General features: G+C 42.1%; 1 protein-coding gene across 1 annotated transcript in view; it reads right to left on the bottom strand.

Annotated features, from left to right (window-relative positions):
• LOC311126543 (NADH dehydrogenase (ubiquinone) complex I, assembly factor 6-like) overlaps positions 1-12,343 on the bottom strand; it is a 308,710-nt gene extending 296,367 nt beyond the window's left edge. The window contains exon 1 of the mRNA XM_084158534.1: positions 12,286-12,343. The gene's annotated coding sequence lies outside the window, so the exon portion shown is untranslated. The remainder of the gene's footprint in view (positions 1-12,285) is intronic.
• Positions 12,344-12,663: the final 320 nt, after the last annotated feature.

Here is a 12,663-nt window from a genome sequence, read left to right as displayed (position 1 = left end):
CGCAAAAAAAACATTTCAGATAGACTACACATTTATTCATTGGATGGTTCTCCCATCGATTGGGTTCCTGCCTATAAATATATGGGCATTTGGATTGACAAAGATTTAATGTTTAAAAAACATACAGATGAGCTAGTTAAAAAGCTAAGATTTAGAAATAGATCTTGCCTCTCCCTAAATAGCAGGAAGCAGATTGTACAGTCAACTTACCTGACAGTTCTTGACTATGGTGACACCAGTTACCAGATTGCAGCAGCCACTACCCTTAAACCTTTGGATGCCTGTCTACCATAGCGCCCTTTGTTTTATCACAGGTGACAGTTTTATTACTCATCACTTCATGCTGTATCAAAAGGTTGGCTGGTCCTCATTAACGTCCCATAGATCACTTCATTACTCCCTTTTTGTTTACAATGCTCTACTACACAAGCTTCCTACTTACCTAACTTCATTGCTAAAGTATAAAAGAATGAGCTACCAAACCTTCTTGCAGGGTTGGTTAACACTTGAGGTCCCTTTGGTCTCATCCAATTGAGGTAAATCCTCTTTTAGTTTTAGTGCCCTCCATTGTTGGAATAACCTGCTAAATTCCTTGCATCTTGATTCCCTGTGCCGCTAGGGCAGTTTAGGACTCTGGTGTTAAATGAATTCATTGAGGATTATAGTTGATTGATTTATGTAATGGTTTGAAATTGTAGTATTGTAATTGTACCTTTTTGTAGTTTTTTTTATTCTTATTGTTTTATTTGGAATCATCATTTTCTTGATCGTGAAAATGTTTGTACTCAGGGCACCATTGTGAATGAGACCCTACACAATTAAACACACTTACCATGAAATGTGTTAATTGTGATGGCAATTGTGATGAAGAACCAGAAAGAAATAATTATCAAGGTGACACCCCCACACATTTGATATCATTAAAAAGCCCAGAATGTCCTATTAAAGGTACAATATAACCTAACACAGTCGCATGTAGGCCTATGGCCTTAGAGATACTGACGAAAAACATCCATTAGAGAGGACAAAAATGAATTGCTGAGTCTCAGGAGGATAGGCAAGGGCTATCAGCTGATCATAGCAAATGGAAGATGCTTTTATCCAAAGCGACTTACAGTCATGTGTGCATACATTTTTACGTATGGGTGGTCCCGGGATCAAACCGACTACCCTGGCGTTACAAGCGCCATGCTCTACCAATTGAGCTACAGAGGACCACTGTTGTTAGCTATGCTGTTGTAACCATTGAACTCCTCTTACCTGTGATTGGAGATTGTTGTGCTGTTAACGTCTGCATTGTAGGTTTACTTAAAAACAGTCAAATTGAACCCTTCCCTGTCTCTGACCGTTAGAGACGACATACAAAAAGTAGATGGTCAAAGATCATACCCCCAATACATGCTCACCTTTCACCATTATCAATAACAAGGGAGGTTAGCATGTCTTGGGGGTATGATCATTGACCCTCTGTAACTTTCTCACTCATCATTATTCACGATTCATTCAGGATAATCCGTAATCATGGTAGCATCCACATTAATGTAGAAGTGTTTAGAAACATTATATTCTTATTTAAAATAAAAGTGACAACACATTATTTCCCATTAATTTCTATTGGGCGTAAAATAATCTGAAACACAACCAAACTACTAAACTTTTTAATAGTTTATAAGAATCTTTAGGGGTGTCAGAAATGTTGACCCCTATCTTTTTGAGAAAAAAAGTATTACTTGTTAAACAAAATCTCTTTCTCTGAGCAATTGTATTAGTATAAAATACAACTATTACCCAATAGTTTTGAGCATACAATATAGCTCAGTATTTTAATACATTATTTTATACAGTGGGGAAAAAAAGTATTTGGTCAGCCACCAATTGTGCAAGTTCTCCCACTTAAAAAGATGAGAGAGGCCTGTAATTTTCATCATAAGTACACGTCAACTATGACAGACAAATTGAGAAAAAAAAATCCAAAAAATCACATTGTAGGATTTGTAATGAATTTATTTGCTAATTATGGTGGAAAATAAGTATTTGGCAACAAGCAAGATTTCTGGCTCTCACAGACCTGTAACTTCTTCTTTAAGAGGCTCCTCTGTCCTCCACTCGTTACCTGTATTAATGGCACCTGTTTGAACTTGTTATCAGTATAAAAGACACCTGTCCACAACCTCAAACAGTCACACTCCAAACTCCACTATGGCCAAGACCAAAGAGCTGTCAAAGGACACCAGAAACAAAATTGTAGACCTGCACCAGGCTGGGAAGACTGAATCTGCAATAGGTAAGCAGCTTGGTTTGAAGAAATCAACTGTGGGAGCAATTATTAGGAAATGGAAGACATACAAGACCACTGATAATCTCCCTCGATCTGGGGCTCCACGCAAGATCTCACCCCGTGGGGTCAAAATGATCACAAGAACGGTGAGCAAAAATCCCAGAACCACACGGGGGGACCTAGTGAATGACCTGCAGAGAGCTGGGACCAAAGTAACAAAGCCTACCATCAGTAACACACTACGCCGCCAGGGACTCAAATCCTGCAGTGCCAGACGTGTCCCCCTGCTTAAGCCAGTACATGTCCAGGCCCGTCTGAAGTTTGCTAGAGTGCATTTAGATGATCCAGAAGAGGATTGGGAGAATGTCATATGGTCAGATGAAACCAAAATATAACTTTTTGGTAAAAACTCAACTCGTTGTGTTTGGAGGACAAAGAATGCTGAGTTTCATCCAAAGAACACCATACCTACTGTGAAGCATGGGGGCAGAAACATTATGCTTTGGGGCTGTTTTTCTGCAAAGGGACCAGGACGACTGATCCGTGTAAAGGAAAGAATGAATGGGGCCATGTATCGTGAGATTTTGAGTGAAAACCTCCTTCCATCAGCAAGGGCATTGAAGATGAAACGTGGCTGGGTCTTTCAGCATGACAATGATCCCAAACACACCGCCCGGGCAACGAAGGAGTGGCTTCGTAAGAAGCATTTCAAGGTCCTGGAGTGGCCTAGCCAGTCTCCAGATCTCAACCCCATAGAAAATCTTTGGAGGGAGTTGAAAGTCCGTGTTGCCCAGCGACAGCCCCAAAACATCACTGCTCTAGAGGAGATCTGCATGGAGGAATGGGCCAAAATACCAGCAACAGTGTGTGAAAACCTTGTGAAGACTTACAGAAAACGTTTGACCTGTGTCATTGCCAACAAAGGGTATATAACAAAGTATTGAGAAACTTTTGTTATTGACCAAATACTTATTTTCCACCATAATTTGCAAATAAATTCATTAAAAATCCTACAATGTGATTTTCTGGAGAAATAAATTCTCATTTTGTCTGTCATAGTTGACGTGTACCTATGATGAAAATTACAGGCCTCTCTCATCTTTTTAAGTGGGAGAACTTGCACAATTGGTGGCTGACTAAATACTTTTTTTCCCCACTGTACGTTATTGCTCATCTTCATCAAGGGTGTATATAATTTCAGACCCCACTGTATATATAAATGGTGTGTAGACAGTGTGGACAGTATATGAATAGAAAAGGTGAGCCATGACTAGAATACAGTACATACAGTGCATTTGGAAAGAATTCAGACCCCTTTACTTTTTCCACATTTTGTTACGTTACAGCCTTATTCTAAAATGCATTAAATTAAAATGTTCCCTAATCACTCCACACACAATACCCCATAATGACAAAGCAAAAACAGGTTTTTAGAGTCTCCCAGTCCCTGCCACTGAAAAACATCCCCACAGCATGATGCTACCACCACCATGCTTCACCGTAGTGATGGTGCCAGGTTTCCTCCAGAGGTGACGCTTTGCATTCAGGCCAAAGAGTTCAATCTTGGTTTCATCAGACCAGAGAATCTGGTTTCTCATGGTCTGAGAGTCTTTAGGTGCCTTTTGGCAAACTCCAAGCGGGCTGTCATGTGCATTTTACTGAGGAGTGGCTTCCGTCTGGCCACTCTACCATAAAGGCCTGATTGGTGGAGTGCTGCAGAGATGGTTGTCCTTTTGGAAGGTTCTCCCATCTCCACAGAGGAACTCTGGAGCTCTGTCAGATTGACCATCGGGTTCTTGGTCACCTCCCTGACCAAGGCCCTTCTCCCCAGATTGCTCAGTTTGGCCGGGCGGCCAGCTCTAGGAAGAGTCTTGGCAGTTCCAAACTTCTTCCATTTAAGAATGATGGAGGCCACTGTGTTCTTAGGGACCTTCAATGCTGCAGACATTTTTTGGTACCCTTCCCCAGATCTGTGCCTCGACACAATCCTGTCTCGGAGCTCTACGGACAATTGCTTCGACCTCATGATTTGGTTTTTGCTCTGACATGTCCTGTCAATTGTTGGAGCTTTTATAGACAGGTGTGTGCCTTTCCAAATCATGTCCAATCTAGTGAATTTCCTACAGGTGGACTCCAATCATGTTGTAGAAACATCTCAAGGATGATCAATGGAAACAGGATGCACCTGAGCTCAATTTCAAGTCTCATAGCAAACGGTCTGAATTTCTGTTTTCTATTTTTAATACATTTGCAAAAATTTATAAAAACCTGTTTTCGCTTCATCATTATGAGGTATTGTGTGTAGATTGCTGAAGATTTTTATTTATTTAATCCATTTTAGAATAAGGCAGTAACGTAACAAAATGTGGAAAAAGTCAAGGGGTCTGAATACTTTCCAAAGGCACTGTATAAAGTGGGTTAAACAGTATGTAAACATTATTAAAGTGACCAGTGTTCAATGACTCTATAGACATAGGGCAGCAGTCTCTAAGGTACAGGGTAGAGTACCGGGTGGTAGCCGGCTAGTGACAGTGTCTAAGGTTCAGGGCAGGGTACTGGGCGGAGGCCGGCTAGCGATGACTGTTTAACAGTCTGATGGCCTGGAAGCTGTTCATTATTCTCTCAGTCCCAGTTTTGATGCACCAGTACTGTCCCAGCCTTCTAGATGGTAGCGAGATAAGAAGGCCATGGCTCAGGTGGCTGGGGTCCTTGATGATCTTCTTGGCTTTCCTGTGACACCGGGTGCTGTAGATGTCCTGGAGGGCAGGCAGTGTGCTCCCAGTGTTGCGTTGGGCTGACCGCACCACCCTTTAGAGAGTCCTGCGGTTGCGGGCAGTGTAGTTGCCATACCAGGCGGCGATACAGCACGACAGAATCCTCTCGATGGTGCATCTGTAGAAGTTTGTGAGGGTCTTACGGGCCAAGCCAAATTTCTTCGGCCTTCTGAGATTGAAGAGGCGCTGTTGCGCCACCTTCACCACCTTGTCGGTTTTGAGGGACCATTTCAGGTCCTCAGTGAACTTGAAGTTTTTTACCCTCTCCAATGTGGCCCCGTCGATTTGGATGGGGGCGTGCTCTCTCTGCTGTTTCCTGTAGCCCACGGTCAGCTCCTTTGTTTTGTTGACGTTGAGGGAAAGGTTATTTTCCTGGCACCACTCCGCCAGGGCTCTCACCTCCTCCCTAAAGGCTGTATCGACATTGTTGGTAATCATGCCTACTACTGTTGTGTCTTCAGCAAACTTGATGATTGAGCTGGAGACGTGTGTAGCCACGCTGTCATGGGTGAACAGAGAGTACAGGAGGGGGCTGAGCACGCACCCCGGTGGGGCCCCAGTATTGAGGATCAGCGTGGCGGAGGTGTTGTTGCCTACCTTCACCACCTTGGGTCAGCCTGTCAGGAAGTCTAGGACCCAGTTACACAGGGAGGGGTTCAGACCCTGGGCCCTGAGCTTCGTGATGAGCTTGGAGGGCACTATGGTGTAGAAGGCTGAGCTGTAGTCGATGAACAGCATTCTCACATAGGTATTCCTCTTGTCCAGGTGGGATAGGGCAGTGTGCAGTGCAATGGTGATTGCATTGTCCATGGATCTGTTGGGGCAAGTTGTAGTCGGTCTAGGGTGTCGGGTAAGATGGAGGTGATATGACCCTTAAATAGCCTCTCAAAGCACTTCTTGATAACAGAAGTGAGTGCCACGGGGCGATAGTAACAACGCCCCTTGACACTGTAGTGATCAATAACCCAGTCTGCTTGGGGGCTGATGCTGTTTGCAGTACTAATTGTACTCCTGAGGAAAGGTATATACCGTTGTTGTCACGACCTATTGTTAACATACTGTATATCTACAGTGCCTTGCAAAAGTATTCATTCCCCTTGGCGTTTTTCCTATTTTGTTGCATTACAACCTGTAATTTAAATTGATTTTTATTTGGATTTCATGTAATGGACATACACAAAATAGTCCAAATTGGTGAAGTGAAATAAAAAAAATAACTTGTTGAAAAAATGTCTACAAAATAAATAATGGAAAAGTGGTGCGTGCATATGTATTTATCCCCTTTGCTATGACGCCCCTAAATAAGATCTGGTGCAACCAATTACCTTCAGAAGTCACATAATTAGTTAAATAAAGTCCACCTGTGTGCAATCTAGTGTCACATGATCTGTCACATGATCTCAGTATATATACACATGTTCTGAAAGGCCCCAGAGTCTGCAACACCACTAAGCAAGGGGCACCACCAAGCAAGCGGCACCATGAAGACCAAGGAGCTATCCAAACAGGCCAGGGACAAAGTTGTGGAGAAGTACAGATCATGGTTGGGTTATAAAAAAATATCAGAAACTTTGAACATCCCACGGAGCACCATTAAATCCATTATTAAAAAATTGAAAGAATATGGCACCACAATAAACCTGCCAAGAGAGGGCCGCCCACCAAAACTCACGGACCAGGCAAGGAGGGCATTAATCAGAGAGGCAACAAAGAGACCAAAGATAACCCTGAAGGAGCTGCAAAGCTCCACAGCAGAGATTGGAGTATCTGTCCATAGGACCACTTTAAGCCGTACACTCCACAGAGCTAGGCTTTATGGAAGAGTGGCCAGAAAAAAGCCATTGGTGGATAAATGACAGAACATTCTGACCAAAATGGACACGTGGCTACCAAAGTGGTGAACGAAGAAGTGAACAAAGTGATTGATTGAAAAAAGTGTTACTGAACGCCCTTTCTTTATGAATAGAGTTACAGAAGTGTGTGATCCATTATTTAACCATTTCCATTCCACACATTGTTGTCTCTTTTATGGCTCGTTCAAGCTCCCTCTTTGTGTATTTAGCTCTTCAAGTGGAGCCCTTGGAGCCCTTGTCAGTGTGTCACCACCCTAATCAGTGACATCAGAACACGTCTCTCATATGTGAGAATGTGGTCCAGATGAATTACATTCTGCTACCGAATCAGCTCCTGTTGATTGGATGGTGTCATGTTTGTTAAGTGGGTGAAACCATTGTAAAGCATGCACTGAAGGGACATTGTAGACTTGAATACTACAGACCGCCACAATGTCATTATCAGCTATATCGACACACTTCCTTGAGGTTCAGCTTTCCTTGTTTAGTCTAACTTGGCATGTTATGTATTGTTGCATTCATTAGAACTATTTGTTGGTGAGACTGCAAAAATTATGTTTTACTTGTTCAAAACATATACATTTATAACACCTGTTAAGAAGTATGAACTCAAGCAATCCAAAGTGATTCCCACCAGATCCATCTGGAGTATGATATAATCCCATGTTGAGTTAGAGAGTCTCTCATTTCAAGCATTCCTTTTATTTCTGATATAAGGAGGCAATTTCTCCTGAGACATAGACATTTCGTTGAGACAAAAAGTAAAATGATTTACCAGCAGAAAATTCCATTCAAGGATCATTAAGTCATTTCTGAGGAAATGTAATTCTCGTTCTATAACATTAAACAACTTCCAAGAAAATTGTATGTCTCTGTGCGAGCACACACACACATACACACACACAAACACACACACACACACCTACACACTCACAATTCTCGTTCTATGACATTAAACAAGATATTCTGTATCTGAATTTTTTTTGTCTGTAGAACATTGGACTGAAATTAATCCTATTTTCACTCTTGCATCACTGATTGAAGAGAGAAGTCGCTGTGACAAACACATTCAAGCACATTTGTCACAGCATACAACTGGGAGAGAGAAAAACTCGGCCATCATATTCAGCTAAATCGCTCATTTTACGATATCACCTCAGAGTCTAGTATCTGGGTTTCCAATCTGTCTCACTCAGCAAGGCAATCAATGGTTATAGATATTTCACCATAGATATGCTTAATATGAGTCTTAGTCCCCTTTCTCTGGACACAAGCTAATTTGTTACTGTACCCTCCTCAATATGACTTAGCAGGTCTCTGTCATTTGATAAATAGTTTTTTATACATTACAGGACATTGTAATGCATCATGTGTAAATATGGTATAGGTATAGTACAGTATGTGGTAAATTCTTTGAGGGTTGAAACATTTATTTTTGAGCCATCCACTGTGTTATTAAGAGAGGATCCTGTCATTGGAGAGCTCATGAGGCTGAAAGAGGCAAACAGAACCCTAACCAGTTTTGAAAGACGAGGAGTGAATGGCCATACCAGGAAACTGATGCATGAGTGGGGTGAAAGAATCTTCAACGACTTCATACCGAGGTTTGGATACCTCTCGAAGCTACACCATGACCAGGGTAGAGAATTAGAGAAACAGGCTCTACTAAACCATGCAGCAACTGACTGGAGTGGGTCACTCAAGAACATCACCGTACCACCCTCAGGGCAACCCAGCGGAGAGATTCAACAGAATGTTGCTCCAGATGCTGAGAACGCTTGAGGAGAAAGAACACCTTCCACAAGTGGTGCATACATACAACTGCACAAGGCCTGAGTCCACAGGATACTCACCCCTCTATCTGCTCTACGGTCGGCATTGACGGCTGCCAGTAGACCTGATGTTTGGCCTGAAAGCTGAAGAGGAGACACACTCGCCCAAAGGCTATGCTGAGAAGTGGGCTGAGAGAATGACTGAAGTATACAGAATAGCATCCGAGAACAGCAAGCTGGAAAAGGTACTACGACCAACTACTGGGAGAAAACGATCTACGTGGTCAAAGAGCAATTGAGTGACAACCCTGTGTATAATGTATGTCCAGAGTCTGGTGGCACGAAGATCCACACCCTTCATCAAAACTTGGTCCACCTGGTTAATGACCTACCTGTTGACTTACCTGCACAGCCTGAGTCGCAGTCAACAAAGACACCACCCAGCGAGAAAAGGATGAGAAACAGAAACAGAAACATGAGAATCAGAAGGGAAACGGCGACAACACAGAACATTGATACAACAGACTGAAAACTGGCTGAGGATACCTGCAAGGAGAGATGAGAGAACAGAACACTCACAACCTACCTGTAGATTGAAGATGAATCCAATCCATAAAAGAGCATCCAGAGAAATCATACCCACCCAGAGCAACTCCCCTGTAAGAGAAACAAGACAAGAACCAAATCAAATCTCATTTTTATTTGTCACATGCGCCAAATACAACTGGTGTAGACTTTACCGTGAAATACTTACTTACGAGCCCTTTCTCAACAATGCAGAGTTAAAATGTAAGAACATTTGTAAATAAAAATTGAAAATACTAAATAGTAACACAATAAATAACAATAGCGAGGCTATATGCAAAGAGTACCAGTACCGAGTCAATGTGTAGGGATACGAGGTAGTTAAGGTAATATGTACACTACCGTTCAAAAGTTTGGGGTCACTTAGAAATGTCCTTGTTTTCGAAAGAAAAGCAATTATTTTGTCCATTAAAATAACATCAAATTGATCAGAAATACAGTGTAGACATTGTTAATGTTGTAAATGGCTATTGTAGCTAGAAACGGCTGATTGTTAATGGAATATCTACATAGGCGTACAGAGACCCATTATCAGCAACAATCAGTCCTGTGTTCCAATGGCACGTTGTGTTTGCTAATCCAAGTTTATCATTAGACTGTAAACTCTCCTTCCAGACTCACATTAAGAATCTCCAATCCAAAGTTAAATCTAGAATCGGCTTCCTATTTCGCAACAAAGCCTCCTTCACTCATGCTGCCAAACATGCCCTCGTAAAACGGACTATCTTACCGATCCTTGACTTCGGCGATGTCATTTACAAAATAGCCTCCAACACTCCACTCAGCAAATTGGATGTAGTCTATCACAGTGTCATCCGTTTTGTCACCAACGCCCCATATACTACCCACCACTGTGACCTGTACGCTTTTGTTGGCTGGTCCTCACTACATATTCGTCGCCAAACCCACTGGCTCCAGGCCATCTATAAATCACTGCTATTATCTTAGCTCATTGGTCACCATAGCAACACCCACCCGTAGTATGCGCTCCAGCAGGTATATCTCACTGGTCATCCCCAAAGCCAACACCTCCTTTGGCCGCCATTCCTTCCAGTTCTCTGCTGCCAATGACTGGAACGAATTGCAAAAATCTCTGAAGCTGGAGACTCTTATCTCCCTCACAAACTTTAAGCATCAGTTGTCAGAGCACCTTACAGATCACTGCACCTGTACACAGCCCATCTGAAATTAGCCCACCCAACTACCTCATCCCCATATTGTTATTTATTTTGCTCATTTGCACCCCAGTATCTCTATTTGCACATCATCTCTTGCACATCTATCATGCCAGTGTTAATACTAATTGTAATTATTTTGCACCATAGCCTATTTATTGCCTTACCTCCATAACTTGCTGCATTTGCACACACTGTATATACAGTGGGGGAAAAAAGTATTTAGTCAGCCACCAATTGTGCAAGTTCTCCCACTTAAAAAGATGAGAGAGGCCTGTAATTTTCATCATAGGTACACGTCAACTATGACAGACAAAATGAGGAAAAAAAATCCAGAAAATCACATAGTAGGATTTTTAATGAATTTATTTGCAAATTATGGTGGAAAATAAGTATTTGGTCAATAACAAAAGTTTCTCAATACTTTGTTATATACCCTTTGTTGGCAATGACACAGGTCAAACGTTTTCTGTAAGTCTTCACAAGGTTTTCACACACTGTTGCTGGTATTTTGGCCCATTCCTCCATGCAGATCTCCTCTAGAGCAGTGATGTTTTGGGGCTGTCGCTGGGCAACACGGACTTTCAACTCCCTCCAAAGATTTTCTATGGGGTTGAGATCTGGAGACTGGCTAGGCCACTCCAGGACCTTGAAATGCTTCTTACGAAGCCACTCCTTTGTTGCCCGGGCGGTGTGTTTGGGATCATTGTCATGCTGAAAGACCCAGCCACGTTTCATCTTCAATGCCCTTGCTGATGGAAGGAGGTTTTCACTTAAAATCTCACGATACATGGCCCCATTCATTCTTTCCTTTACATGGATCAGTCGTCCTGGTCCCTTTGCAGAAAAACAGCCCCAAAGCATGATGTTTCCACCCCCATGCTTCACAGTAGGTATGGTGTTCTTTGGATGCAATTCAGCATTCTTTGTCCTCCAAACACGACGTGTTGAGTTTTTACCAAAAAGTTATATTTTGGTTTCATCTGACCATATGACATTCTCCCAATCCTCTTCTGGATCATCCAAATGCACTCTAGCAAACTTCAGACGGGCCTGGACATGTACTGGCTTAAGCAGGGGGACACGTCTGGCACTGCAGGATTTGAGTCCCTGGCGGCGTAGTGTGTTACTGATGGTAGGCTTTGTTACTTTGGTCCCAGCTCTCTGCAGGTCATTCACTAGGTCCCCCCGTGTGGTTCTGGGATTTTTGCTCAACGTTCTTGTGATCATTTTGACCCCACGGCGTGAGATCTTGCGTGGAGCCCCAGATCGAGGGAGATTATCAGTGGTCTTGTATGTCTTCCATTTCCTAATAATTGCTCCCACAGTTGATTTCTTCAAACCAAGCTGCTTACCTATTGCAGATTCAGTCTTCCCAGCCTGGTGCAGGTCTACAATTTTGTTTCTGGTGTCCTTTGACAGCTCTTTGGTCTTGGCCATAGTGGAGTTTGGAGTGTGACTGTTTGAGGTTGTGGACTGGTGTCTTTTATACTGATAACAAGTTCAAACAGGTGCCATTAATACAGGTAACGAGTGGAGGACAGAGGAGCCTCTTAAAGAAGAAGTTACAGGTCTGTGAGAGCCAGAAATCTTGCTTGTTTGTAGGTGACCAAATACTTATTTTCCACCATAATTTGCAAATAAATTCATTAAAAATCCTACAATGTGATTTTCTGGAGAAAAAAAATCTCATTTTGTCTGTCATAGTTGACGTGTACCTATGATGAAAATTACAGGCCTCTCTCATCTTTTTAAGTGGGAGAACTTGCACAATTGGTGGCTGACTAAATACTTTTTTTCCCCACTCTATATTTTCTGTTGTATTTTTGACTTTATGTTTTGTTTTACCCCATATGTAACTCTGTGTTGTTGTTTTTATCGCACTGCTTTGCTTTATCTTGGCCAGGTCGCAGTTGTAAATGAGAACTTGTTCTCAACTGGCTTACCTGGTTAAATAAAGGTTAAATAAAAAAAATAAAAAAATATTTAAAAGGCTAATTGATCATTAGAAAACCCTTTTGCAATTATTTTAGTACAGCTGAAAACTGTTGTGCTGATTAAAGAAGCAATAAAACTGGCCTTCTTGAGACTAGTTCAGTATCCGGAGCATCAGTAATTACAGGTCAGAATGGCCAGAAACAAATAACTTTCTTCTGAAACTCGTCAGTCTATTCTTGTTCTGAGAAATAAAGGCTATTCCATGCGAGAAATTGCCAAGAAACTGAA

The sequence above is a fragment of the Coregonus lavaretus genome (genome assembly GCF_964263955.1).
Source record: "Coregonus lavaretus genome assembly, chromosome: 3".
NCBI lineage: Eukaryota > Metazoa > Chordata > Actinopteri > Salmoniformes > Salmonidae > Coregonus > Coregonus lavaretus.
This window is presented reverse-complemented; position numbering and strand designations above follow the sequence as displayed.